We start from the raw sequence: 14,587 nt of genomic DNA on the forward strand, positions 1-14,587 counted from the left end.
TGAGGCAGCATATCATCCCAGCACCCTTATGGTGAGGTGGGAAGCAGATGGAAAAATTGCCAGGAAGCTCCTGGGCCAGCTAGCCCGGAGTAACAAGAGTAGCAGAAGCAAGGAGAGACCCTGCCTCAAAAATAAGGCAGGAAAGAACTGACTCCCGGAAGCCATCCTCTGATCTCCACATATACACTCTGTGGCACACAAATGCTGGCATCTGTGTGCACATGAACACACACTAAATAATAAAATAAATTTTAATTTAAAAATAAAAAAATAAAGCCGGGCGGTAGTGGCACACGCCTTTAATCCCAGCACTCGGGAGGCAGAGCCAGGCGGATCTCTGTGAGTTCGAGGCCAGCCTGGGCTACCAAGTGAGTTCCAGAAAAGGCGCAAAGCTACACAGAGAAACCCTGTCTCAAAAAACCAAAAAAATTAAAATTAAAATTAAAATTAAAAAAATACATAATTAATTCACTAAACCAGAATGGGTTCCAAGTCTAAGGAACGCTTAGAAATGTTGAGCCAATGCACAGAAGTAGTAAGATGTTCCAGAAGGGTTCACCCCAAAATTCTCTTTTCTGAAGCTAGGGTCTCAGGGGAACGGAGGAGAGAGAAGGTAGATGGAAGACAGAGAAGAAGATAGAGAGAAGGCTCCCCTCACAGTCTGTCATTTAAGAGAGGGATCAGCCCATCTGCTCCTTTTCCTGACTGAGTCAAATACAGACAAGACCCCATTAGGAACACAGGACAGGTCCATTAGTATGTTCAGTCACCTTGCAAGTTAATGCCTAGACACTTTGGAGCACAGGGGATCATTATCCCAGCATCTCATCAGTGAACTTTCCAGAAAGGCTAATTAAAGGATCCATTAAAATGCTTACCAGAAAGTTAGGGCTTATCTCAGAATCTTACTTGCATTTGAAGAATTTGTGAGATTTTTGCCTGGTTGGCTGCCCCATCATGCTTTATTTCCTTTCCTGTGATCTCTTCAGATGAATAAAATTAATTAGAGATTCTTATTTTCCTTTTATCATAATTTAAGTATCTCATTATTTTCCCTCTTCCCTAATACTATCTGAGAGCAACCTGACATGGTAATCTGGAAGAATCAGAAGTGGACAAATGCTATTTAGAGATTCCTCTATCTAAGGAGAATAGCCACAGTCAACTCTTGGCTGGAAAATTCTTTTAGAGGTAAAGCCCGTTTGCTTTCTACACATCAGATGTTTTAACAGGACACTGTGAGGTCTTTCAATAGCCTTTCTTTGGTGGTCTCCAAAGTTGGGCACATACAAATCCCAGGTAAGGAATAACACTGATGGCATGGGAGAGAAAATATTAGCCTTTCTCTTCATGTTGCAGTTTTCCCTGTCTTTCTTTTTGGCTCATTCTGTATGTTTTATAGTAAATAAGGGAAGCAGATGTATTATTGGTTGTTTGTAAAAGAAAAAATAAATAATCCTAAGGCAGAAATGTGGTCTTGAAACAGTGATGGGAAACTCACAACCAACACTGGCCCGGGAAGCCATATCCTCTACCTGCAGTGGCCTGGGATAGGCTGACAGGCTGTGCTAAACCATATGAGGACCCACTGCATGTTCAATGATCTCTTCAAAGATCTCAAGGAATAGTCTGTGTCCAGAGGAGGTCATGAACTCTGTGAAGATTGAGAGTCCTCTGCAGGTCAGTCTTGCTTGTCCCACTTCACAAACCCAAAGGCATGAGCTGTGGTGATATTTTATTTGTGCTGAAATGTGGTGATATTTTATTAGTGCTTTAATAAATAAAGTTTTCCTGGAGATCAGAAGAAATAGCAAGCCATTTTAAGTAAACAAAAAAGTCAGGCAGTGGTAGCACACGCCCTTAATCCTATCCCTTAGCAGGCAGGGTCTCTGGGTGTTCAAGGCCACACTAGGGAACAGAGCCAAGCGTGGTGACACATGCCTTTAATCCCAGTACCAACCATAGAGACCTGGAGGTCTATATAGACAAACAGAGAGTGACAGAACTGTGTAGGAAGAGGAAGTGAGGTAGCTGGGCTGAGAGAGGCAATGAGAGGACAGAACAGCAAGGCATATAAGCCTGGGTAGATAGGAAGTCACACTCTTTGGAAGCTGCAGAGTTGGTGAGGTAAGGTTGGCTGGTGGCTTTCCCTGTTTCCCTGATCTAAGGCTTTCACCCCTATATTTGGCTCCATTTTTTAATTATTATTATTATTTAGTAAGACTATTTAGAATTCATCTACAATGAGCCAGAGAAGTAACTGAAGAGGCCTAGGAAGTTCTTTCCCCTAAACCAGGAAAGTTCCAGAAAATAAAGTGACAACCTAGCCTGTAAGTTCATTTAACTGTGCAGATAAAGAGCCAGCTTCTCTTCCCCAACACTGATATCGAAATTTGAACCAACCTTCCATTATAGTTGATTAATTTGGATCATTTGGGAATATGTAACTTTAACAGGAAATCAAAAAAAAAATGTGGCTGGAGGTTTTTGTTTGTTTGTTTGGGTTTTTTTGTTGTTGTTTTGTTTGTTTGTTTGTTTTGCTCTCCACCCTAATTAATAGCCCGCAAGTCAAGAATCTATTGATACTCTTGACCTGTGGGTGTCGTAATCGTATTTATTACACTACTTATGTGGCTTCACCTGGTGGGGAAGAGAAAGCTGGTGCGTGATTGGAATATAATGCCACGAGCATATGAAGTTCACATTCACTGCGGTTTCCCCAGAAATGAGCTCAGGACTGGCGCAGCCGCCAGTTCACACTTCTGTGAACTGTGCACATTTCAGCTCAGTACACACTTCTGGATAATAACACTGCAGCTCCACGGGGTGAAGCCTGCATCGTCCCCTTAGCAAAATATGACCGTAAACAACTGGAAATGGAGAAGTCAGACAAATCAAATTAACATGTCTGAGAGCCCATTTCCTTACTTATTCCTGTAACGTATTTATTGGACTGGGCTCTGGGGTCCAGGCCTGAGTCAGGCACAAGGAACACAAAAATGAATTTACTCCTGGCCTCCTGGGAGAGACCAGCAGTGAAGGTTATATTCAATATGTGGTTGGGGTTGTCAATATGGATAAACCATCCTCTACAGGCTGAAAGCTTAGCGTCAAAAATCCAACAGCCAGGGGCATCTTCCCAGAGGGGGTAGTTCCTGGGTTGATCAAACTCCTGAGCCTTTTTCTCTGGGAAGAATGAGAAGGAGTATTCAAAGGGCAGGCAAGGTATCTGCGATGTACTATTTCTTTGAAAACAGCAGATAAGTCACGATGTTGATGGAGGTCAATTCCCGATGGTGGGACAGTTCACGTTTAATCTGCTGCTTTTGTACTGATCTTCATCTTTTTGGTGTTGTGATTTGAATGTGAGGTATCACTTGTCTTAGCTGCCTTCTCTATTGCTGTGATAGGGTATCCAAGAAAGGGCTTCGATGTCTCCGAAGAGTCACACACTTCCCAGTGTGTTCTCTCTCTCTCTCTCTCTCCACCTTCTGCCTGAGGATGAAGATGTGGCCCTCACTTCTTCCTTATTCTACCATCATTATGGACTCTAATCCTCTGAAGCCATAATCTCAATAAAATACTTTCTCTTACAAGCTGCAGGTACCAAGCCCATCCCACCATGATGGACCATCCTCTTGAACCATGAACTGAAATGAATCCTACCTCCCCTTATGTTCCTTTTGGTAGATATTTGGTCACAGCAATGAGAGAAGAAATTAATACAACTAGATATAAGTCATGGATGGCCTATCACTTAGGGTTTCTATTGATGTGATAAAACACCATGACAAAGACATCCAAGATTATCCCAAGTGACATATCTCCAACAAGGCCACACCTCCCATTCCTTCCCAAACAGTTCTACCACCTGAGGACCACAGATTCCAACATGAGCACTTACGGGGGTCATTCTCATTCAAACCAACAAAGAGGCCAAGTGAGAATTGGCCTGGGAAAGAACCAGGAATCCTGGGGAAAGGTACTGTGGGAAAAGACAGAGGCAGAGAGAACGAGGTGGGAAGAGGAGCAGGCATGTGTCTTGCTTGCCTTGGGAGGCTAAGATACAGACCAAATGATTAAAAAAAAAATATTTTGCAAAGAACACAGCTCTACTAGATAGGCTTTTATTTCCCTAACCAGTATAAGATTATATTTTACTTCCTTATTTAAATTCATCACTTATATTTATTATATAATTATGGTGATCTCCATGCATGTTAAATTACTTGTTACCATCAGTTTCGGAAACATGAGTGAAAGCAGTGTTGCAGCTTGCCCTGAGAAGTCAGTGACCAAAAGGGAGGGCTACCATCACACAGTGGGAAAGTTTGGCGAACCAATAAGGCACCAGACATGAAATTCTCCATCAATGAATAATTCCTGGAGAGCATATTTTTATGTCAGTCATGTTACAAAAGACCCCGGTGACTCGTGACAATGACAGAACCTTTCTGAATACTGAAAGTAGTCCCCCGTCTCTTAATCTTCACAGTCTCTCCACCGTCAGCTATTAATGGAAAATTGATTTTGTTAGTTCTGATGTGTCGTCTATCTTATCTACAGAGACGCCGAAGGGGAATCCCCAGGGATACAGATGGAGGCGACCATCCGTTACACATTTTTTGTATATGATTTTGAAAGCTGCCTAAGAAAGCAGAAAAAAATCACACGAAAAAGAAATTTGTATCCTGCAGAGTAAGACTCACAACCTGGAAATATCACCACAGGCGTTTGGAATTGACAGACAGAAACTAGACCAGTTTCATAATATCACTTCACAAACATTCAGGGAAAAGACATTCTGAAAGTCTACTTTCCCTCTCCCCATAATGACCATGCAAAAAACAGGACTCAAAGGGCCTTAAAAGGTCATCTTCTCTAGCTTCCTGCCTCAGAGACAAGATAAATAATTACAGATGGTAGCATCATTTACTTTTGTTAATATGTAGAAATCTTAAGTCCCCCTAACTACACACTCTGTCCAGTCAGTCTTATAGTCAAAGACACTTTAACTGAACTACTTTTCAGTGCCCACTTGTCTATAAAGGAAGGGTAGAGTGTGGGTGTGGTAGTAACATCATTCTCCATTCTTGAAATTGGTTGTCAGTCTCTAACCAGTGAAACTAAAATGCTTAATAAAATCTAAAATTAACCTGCAATGATGATCTGATTTTTTTTTTAAAGTCAAGAAGTCAGAGTACAGGTAAAAGCCAGACCCTGAATGATTTGTAAATTCCCAAAGCCATCTCTCTGCTGAAATCCTTTGCCAACTCGCTGGCCTTGGTCTTCAAGGATTCCATGGGCACAGGAGGTGGCAGACAAAGCCTAAGGTTGAAAACTCACTACTAACTCCACAGAGGCCATACACTCACTAAGGGAAAACCAAAATGTGAACTTTCTATTCTCCAGGAGACCACAAAATTTCATGCCTCGAATACTAAATGAGAACTCTTCTGTGAGAATTTATTGCTACAAAACATATTGTTTATGTGAGCTTGTACTTCTAAGTAAGTGGCATGCGGAACACCAAGGCTTCTAAAAACCTGGGTTGTCCATACCCCACCCCCCAAAACATTTGGTTAAAGCTGAAAATTGGGTTCCTTGAAGGAACACCAAACTCCACATAGATCTTAAAAGGTTTCCAAGGACGTGGAAGTGGAACATGTAGACCCCAAAAAAAAAAAAAAAAAAAAAAAGCCATCAGACACTTATGGATTCAGGAAACCTTAAGTTTTGGATTGAGAGTCTAGGAAATAATGTAAAGACAGAAATATCACAGATTACTCAGAACTTGATGTCTGATAAAACATCATGTGACCATTTTAAAGGAGAAACAGGCTTCTCTACTGGTAAGTTACTGGAATGAGTTCACTCACAGATTGAAATGTGTGTTTGTCTTGAGAGTGTTTGGCAATGCCTTTATCAAGTTTCACCCACTATCCATTGATATACATTCTATCTTTACTATCCTTACTATCTATAACTCCTCCAGCAGACAAATGTGAACCTGGGATCATCTTCCTCGATGAGCTTTTGATTAAGTTAAAGAAAGGCATGCAGCAGGTATCAGCAATGCCCTTGTTTTCTGTTGCCTTAGTTGGCCAAGCATCTATCTCAATATTTTCACCATTTTGTTACATCTAACTCATACATATAAGTTGTTTTTATTTTATTTATTTATTTTTTGAGACAGGGTTGCTCTGTATAGCCCTGGCTGTTCTGGAACTCACTTTGTAGACCAGGCTGGCCTTGAGCTCACAGAGATCTGCCTGTCTCTGCCTCCCATGTGCTGGTATTAAAGGTGTGTGCCACCACTTCCCAACCAAATACTAATGTTTCTTACCAAAACAATCATATAAGCTATCATTTCTAATTTTTTCCTGATAACCATCCATGGAAGCCTCTGTCCTTTCTCATGATCAATTGTTGGGAGACATGAACATGTTAAATAGTAATAAAAGCAAAAGAATGCTAAACTCAAAAGTCATTATATTGGTTATGTTCAAAAGAGAAGGAACCTGGACACAATGGCATATGATGATAACCCTAGTCCTTAGACGGCTGAGGCAGAAGAATTGTGAACAGAAGAGTAGCCTGGACCCTATCTCAAAAAAGCAAAAATAAAAAATGAAAATGAGAAAGAAAAAGAAGGAAGGAACAAAGAAAGGATGAGATGGGTGGAGGAAGAAAACTCCGAGGACCAAACAATGGTAGTAGACCAACTGAGCTCTAGGCGGAGGGTCCTCTGTCATTCTGGGATTTCCTATGCCTCATTTTCTTGGTGTCCTTTAAGAAACAAATTAAGTAATGCAATTTTTATCAAACTGTAGCATTTTAACTTTTAGATATGCATGATGAGAAAGATATTTTTGAGTCTTTTCATGTCAGGAGACTCTTTTATTCTGTCTTAACACAGGTAGACCTGTATGAAATGGGTGCTATTCATTTGTTCCCAATACACCCATAAAAAGATGAGTGTGTAAATAGTTAGAGAAATTTTTCTAAATTTAAGTTCATCAATATTTTTCTCTCTTTTATCTCTGGTCTTCCCTCCTAGAATCTATTGTCATATATTAGATTTCCTGTACCAATACTCTCACTCTTGCCTGCTCCCTCTTATTTCCCATGTTTTTTTGGGGGGGGGTTCTCTTTTGTTTTTAATTTTAGGGGGAGGGAGAAAATTTGGGGTTTTTTTCTGTTTAGAGGAAACTTCTTCAGCTTTCTCCTTCAATTTTCACAGTGGAATTTTATTTTAGCTACTACAGTTTTGGTTCCCACTGGCATCTATCCTTGGTGGCTGCTCCTTTTCCAAAACATCTCAGTCTTCTGTCATGTATACACTATTGGTGCCTCTCTCTGAATTAATTAAAATCACATTCTGTTTCAGTAACTTTTTTTTTTCAGCTTCCTTCCTTGCTCTATTTCCTCTAAAGTTCCCTTCCCTCTCTGTTGGCTTTTGTCTTTTTCACCTACCCACAAATGAGGGGCTGTTCTTGGATGACGGGAGTACATGATAGAGTGGTGTGCATTCTGCCAGTCCCCATATGATGCAAAGGGCTTGTCTCTATTCTGTTCATTCACTTGCATTCATACTGAAAGCTCCTAGAAATATTTGCTTATATCTCCATTCATCTTCTCTTGGTGCCTGTGGTTTATCCATTGATATTCTTTTCCACCAGTTTAACCAAATTTGGGGAGGAAAAGAAGTTAAAGATGTGGACAGTCTGCCATATTTAACCAAGAAATGCCAAGTTGGACTTTCGATGACATAAGTCATAATATATGCCTGTGATATGGCTCAGACTATTCTAAGATGATCCTTAGCCATGACTTTACTATGCAGACACCTTCCCAAAGAGGAAGGTTCTATGACCTACCTGCATTATATTCTAAGACCTAGAGCAATAGAGATCTGTTAAATGAATTAAACTCAGGTGATTTCAGTCTTGATCATCTACAACAAAAATCACGCTTACCATTTATTTGTTAAGTGCATTGTGTCAAGGCCTGAGCTAAGCATATTTCAGATGTTATTTGACTCAACTGTACTTCCAAGGCAATGCTGGGATGTGCATATGATTAGTCACAATAACAGATGGCAGAACTGTGGCTCAGCTAGGCTCAGTAATCTCATGACAGCCATCCCACTGGCTAAGGAGGGATCTAACAGTCCAATCGAACCCCCACTACAGCCACAAATGCCCACTAAAGCCACCACCACTCTCCCACTCTGCTCCCCATTAAAGTACATTATCAACAGGATAGGAATGCCAAGACCGTCTAGTCACAGAGACTAAACCAAGGGAACCTCAATCTGTGAAACATGCATGATCCAAAATATGGAGCAAGCATGACCACCTGGGCCAAGATTAAATGTTGTTGCATGATTACCTGCATTTAGCACTTCGGAGTTGATGACAGTTCAAGTTTCATAATTGATATGTATCATACCCAGCCAATTCATAAGTACTTATTGACACAATGTCTTGTGTGAGCATTTAACCAGAATGATGGAAAGACAGACGGACATGAGTAAGGTGCTTTTAAAGTCCTGATAGTTTCAAAAGCATGTTTTATTATGAAAGTATAATATATTTTAATCCTATTCTTAAATAACAAATCTGGCTAAAAGTGAAACCAAACGCACACTGAAGAACACAGTGATGTAAGTATCCCCTACTGTAAGCTTGGCTCAACATTATATTCCCCAGGAAAGCATTTGAACCTGGAAGTCTCCACTAAACAACATATTTTCATTCAAAAACATACTGTAGCAGAAGCCGTTCTCACAGCACTGGCTGTTAGAATCATTGAATTTTGGCTTTGTAGGAATGACTTCTCCCATGGCTTCAATTTCTTCTGCATACACAATTTGGTGTCCAAATTGTGAAACAAAACAGAATTTTCCTCATGGCAAAGGATACCGCGCAATTTGCTGTAACATATTTGGAAAGCTGACTGTAAATGAATGTCTGTGCTTGCTGAACATCGGAGCAAATTTAAAGCTGAGTGAGATGCGGCTCCAAACACCACGGCATCTACACTTTAAAATACAGGGAGTATTCCACCGCCTCTGAAGACTGTCGGCATCTGCAATGGCACCTAAATAAATGAGATTTCTGAGTAGTACATGCTGGTATTGTGTGCCTTTGTTCACTCAGCCCTTGTTGGCATATGCCATGATGCAACAGATAGGCTGAGCATTTTCCAGGAGCTGCTAGATGGTCTCCTGGTTGACCATGGCCATAGAGGTGGCTGCTGTAAGGGGTGATGAAGGAAACCTACCTCCTTTGATATAGGGACAGGATTGTTATCACTTCGGTAGCTTAAAACAAGAGGAAAATTATGTAATTCTTTTCAAAACACGAAGAAAAGCTACTAACTTCAATAGGTTCTCAATGTAAATATTTCAATAATTAAGCAGATCCTTTGACAAAACTGTAAGAACTGTGAAGTGTGTGACAACACAATTGTCAAATATCAATAGCAATTTTTAATTATTGCCTAATATTGCGTGATAGTAAATGATGTACATTTTTTTAATATCACAGAAAAGTAGAGGAATTAAACATTTGCAGCATTATACATGACAGATATAAGCAGCACAACACTAGATATTAATACAGTGTGGATGCTATAGTTTAAATAAATATGTCTGCCAGGCGGTGGTGGTGCATGCCTTTAATCCCAGCACTCGGGAGGCAGAGCCAGGCAGATCTCTGTGAGTTCGAGGCCAGCCTGGACTACCAAGTGAGTCCCAGGAAAGGCGCAAAGCTACACAGAGAAACCCTGTCTCGAAAAACCAAAAAAAAATAAATAAATAAATAAAAATAAAAATAAAAAAATAAATGTGTCTGAACTTTGAGCCCCAGGGTTTTACGAGAAAGGGCCTTCGGGAGGTTATGTGACCATGAGGAATTTACCCTGGTGGACAAAGATTAGTAAGCCCTTGAGGGACTCAGTTCACCCCCCTTTGGTCTTTTTTTTTTTTCTGCTGCTGCTTTTAACAAATAAGTACACTGCATTTATCCCCTCCAGAAGGTGCTGGCAAAAGGTACCATCCTGGCTACAGGCATGACCCTTCACCAGGCACTAAGAGAAATAAATCTGCTGTCTATAAACTAGTCAGTCTGAGGCATTTCACCACAGAATCATGATGCTAAGGATGCCTAAAGACAAGGAAGATTAAAGAACCGTGTAGAGGAAGAGGGTGTATCAACTGGCCCTGGAAGCATGATAGGATCTTAGGCCCAGAAGGGGAAGCAATAGGTTTTTCAGTGGAGAACTCGGGTGAGCAATCTCTGGAACAGAGGGCATCTAAATTAAATATTACCCACATGGGAGTTTCCTAGGGAAACCCAAACTGGTTATTACACACTTGGTGACTTACCAGAAATTTATTCTCTCATAGCTCAAAAGGACAGAAATCCCAAACTGAGGTGTTTGTGGATTGGTTCTCTCTTTCCAGAGGGAACTCTGGGGTAAGATACATTCCATGCTCGACTCCTAGCTTTTGGTGGCTGCTGGGACCACTGTGTTTCTTGACCTGAGACTATATAACTCCAAGTTCTGTTTCTTCTAACGTTTTGTTTCCTGGTGGGTGAAACTGGAGATCATGAAATAAGTCCATCTTCTTGTGGGCAAGTACTGCATGTTTCCTCTCAGGTGAAATCTAGTGGGTATGGAAAGGAGACGGAGGTAAAGTGGGGACTATTAGAGATATAGAAAGAGAAAGGGGGCAGCAGAGAGAAGAGAAATAGAAGTGCGCATATTATCAAACTGTATCATATGCATGAACAGAAATGTCATAATAAAACTCCTCTGTAAAATGAAGATATACTAAATTGTTTAAATTTATTATTTAACGTTTTCATGTGCATAGAACGTATTTTGAATCCACTCACCACCCCCTTTGCCTTCTCTTACTCTCCCTTTTCTCTCCCTGAACCCCTCCTTCCCCCACAAGTCACCTTCCCTAATTCATGTCTTTTGTATTTTTTATAGCCCAGTGAGTTTAATGAAGGTTGTTTGCATGAGTATGGATGCAAGGCTACTTATTGAAATACAGGCAACCTATCAGTGGCTACACCACTGAAAATAAATGAATTTCCTCCCTCCAAACAGCCATTGATGGCCAATAGTTCCTCAGCTAAGAGTGAATCTTCATGAGCCTTCCCAATCCATGTTATCATGCTGACAGGCTCGGCTTTATGTAAGTCTTGTGCAGTTAACCTCAGCAGTTCTCAGCTTATGAGTACAATGGCTACATCATGGCCAGAAGACAGCATTTCTCAGCCCTCCACTCCATCCTTTGGCTTAGTCCCATGACCTCCCCAGCTTTTGATCAGAGTTACAATACCAGGCATGTGCTCTCTCCCGCTGAAGCAGAGTGTAAATTCAACCCAAAAGCAGTGGGTTACACCAGTAATGGTCATGCCACTATTATACCAGTGGGCACATCTTGTCTGGTAGGTGGGTCATGGAACATGAAAAGCCTACTCCTGAGCAAAACAAGTGATGACTTTCCTCTCCTAGAAACCTGTATGGTACTTTCCAGCAATATAAGTCTTTCGCCTCTTCTCAAGGCTTCTCTCTTATGCTCTTCTCATGGTTTATTGTTGGATTCATGACCCATCCTCAGTCTAGAACTATCATATTTGGAAATCCTTTTCTCTGAATGTGCCATATTGCAAGACACATTCTGCTGTGCAAGATGGACATTATTTTTGGAAAACAACTCAAATCCTCTACATCTCTTCCCATGAATGTATAATTTAAAATACAAATTTTCCTTGAATTTATATTTGATTGAATTGAATCAAAAAGTGCCCATGAAAAATTCTTAAAGATGCTTTGATTACCATTTTTCTCTTCTGAATTTAAATTTTTACTTGCAGATTTTTGAGATCATAGGTAAGTCCAAGAACCTACTTGTTAATGGTGAACTGCCCAAATAAGTCTTCCACCACATCTGAGAAGAACCAGCCACTGAATATTACTGGACACACACATTTCCTCAGAAATTTACTATGAGTACTATGGCCCTATATAACCCTGGACCAAGAAGAAAACAGATTTCCATATTTGAAAAGTGTTCTTCAAACTGCTGAAGAAGGGCAATATTTCAAAGGCATTACAAAAATTGGAGAACAGAGGGCTGGAAAGACACTTTGATGGGTAAAGGGCTTGCCACACAAGCATGGAGACCTGAATTAGGATCTCCACTACCCAGGTTTAAAATAAATGGTGTAGATGAGTACATCTGTAACCCTAGCACTGGTGGCAGAGAGTAAAGAGTTAGCTCTGCAGAAGCTCACTGATTAGGCAGCCTACCCAAGCGAACAAGCTCCAGGTTCAATAAAAAGACCTTGTCTCACATAACATGAAGAGCAATAGAGGATGACACCCAATACCAACCTCTGACCTCACACATACATGCACACCTGTATGTACCTGCACACGCATGTGCATACACATACAAACACCACACAAAGAGAGGAGAAAAACATGCTCTAAACTAATTCAAAATTTTCTTTTATGCACAAGAAGCGTATTGAATCCGACCCTCAAGAATGAATTTTGCAGGGCCTATTTCATAATTGCCTTAATTATGGAAAACACATCTTATTGGATTAGAAGTGCAATCTGATGCTCTTTGGGTGGTACAGAAAGAAGTCTGTAAATGTATGAAATGATGGACAGGCTTTCAGGCTGCTGTTCTTGTATTTTGATTTTGTGATTTAGGTGTGAAATTGATCTGAAGTCTGTATGGGTCGCCTATCGAGTTCTGCTCAAATGTAAGCAATACCATTTCATTTGCACTAATCCAGTGCCAAATATCCTTCTGGTGTGCAAAACTCCAATGCATCTCCTAGCACAGAGAGTCCCGTTTATGTCATGCTATAATCACAGCAGTCCTAAACTAATTTAACACCCTGAAGAAGTTAATTAACATCATTAAAAAGTGCATCCAGTCAAGTAGAACATGTGACCCAAATAAATAATTGAATGAACTTTCCTACTCCAGCAGTGACATGTTCCAAGGCTGTCCTCTTTCATCAAACCTGGTCAACAACTGTTTGCAACACCTGACACCAACCACATTAGATGATTCCCTGGAAGGTGTAAACCTCCATGGCAGCCTCATAAACAACTTAAGTTTCATGGCTGACATTGATTTATGCATCTTCTAAAGAGATGGTGCATGAAATGATCAGAATAGTCAATAAGGCAAGCAAAATGTATGGGCTTGAGATAAGAGAGGAGAAAACAAAATCAATGCCTTCCAGCTATTAACAGCAGGCAGCAAGTTCATAACAGATAGCATTAAACTTGAACAGGTTGCATCATTCAAATACCTCAGAGAAACTGTCACTCCAGCAGTAATTGCAAGAATAGCACTTACCTACACGAGTGTAAATGGCTGTGGTGTGGTCACTGAAGGCATTTTACCAGGCAAAAGCTACCGAGGTGAACTGTTTGGGGTGCATTCATATTGCAAAATTTTAAAGGTCACTAAGCATGCTAATAAGGATCATTAGGTACATAAAACTCAGATAATGAAGAAAATCAATACATGGCTATAAACTTCCACACACAAAACAGATGCAAAGAGAAAAAAAAAGCAAAGCTATCAGATGCACATGAATGGGTTTTTCCCCCTTTAGAGAAATGCAATTGAATGGCATTACATATCGCGATCATGTAATCAACGCATTCATGTTTCAAATCTGATGAGTCAGATCGCTTTCTGCTTCAGAACTATGAGAAGGCTTCCAGAGAAGTGTTTGCTGGGGCAGAGTACTTGAGCACGCTGGCTTGGGGTTTCCCATCGACCTGTTTGATCCTCACCTTTACCACTTATTAGCCTCTTTCATTTAGCCTGACTGGGCCTCTGTTTACTCATCTATAAAATGAGATTAACTACAAGTGCTGTGCAATATAATAGCATGGGGGAGGCTTGGGTGTGTAGTAGTCCCTGAATAAATCATCTTTGTACTCAATATTTGCATAAATTTGTTTGTCCTTGTGCCAAATTGCTTAGGTATTAGCAAGTTAACGTGAGAATTTCCATACAGGGTCCATCTTTAACTGCCATTTATCATGAAAATTATAATGTTTGAATCTATAGTCATTAAATGAGCATTTTGTATTTGTGTGTGTGTGTGGCTGTGTATGTGTATATGCATGCAAGTGTGTGTGTGTGTGTGTGTGTGTGTGTGTGTGTGTGTGTACTCGTATGCATGTGCAGGCCACAGACTATATCAAGATGTCTTCTTCAATTACTTCTCTACCTAGTCTTATGGACAGGGTCTCTCACTGAACCTGTACATCACCATTTGGGATAAACTAGCTGACCAGCAAATCCCTAGAGTCTGTTTGTCTCTACCATCAGCAATGACGTTTCAGGTATCTGCGGCCAGACTCAGCTTAGATATGGGTAGCAGGGATTGAAAGTTAGGTCCCTAAGCTTGTACTGCAAACGCTTTCCCACTGAGCCATCTCCCCAGCACCTCTCCAGCAGTTTAGATCCAGTTTGGAAAACAACGCGCTAGCAGGGATATATAGATGCACAGTCATTTCC

Source organism: Peromyscus leucopus, chromosome 8a (genome assembly GCF_004664715.2).
Source record: "Peromyscus leucopus breed LL Stock chromosome 8a, UCI_PerLeu_2.1, whole genome shotgun sequence".
Lineage (NCBI taxonomy): Eukaryota > Metazoa > Chordata > Mammalia > Rodentia > Cricetidae > Peromyscus > Peromyscus leucopus.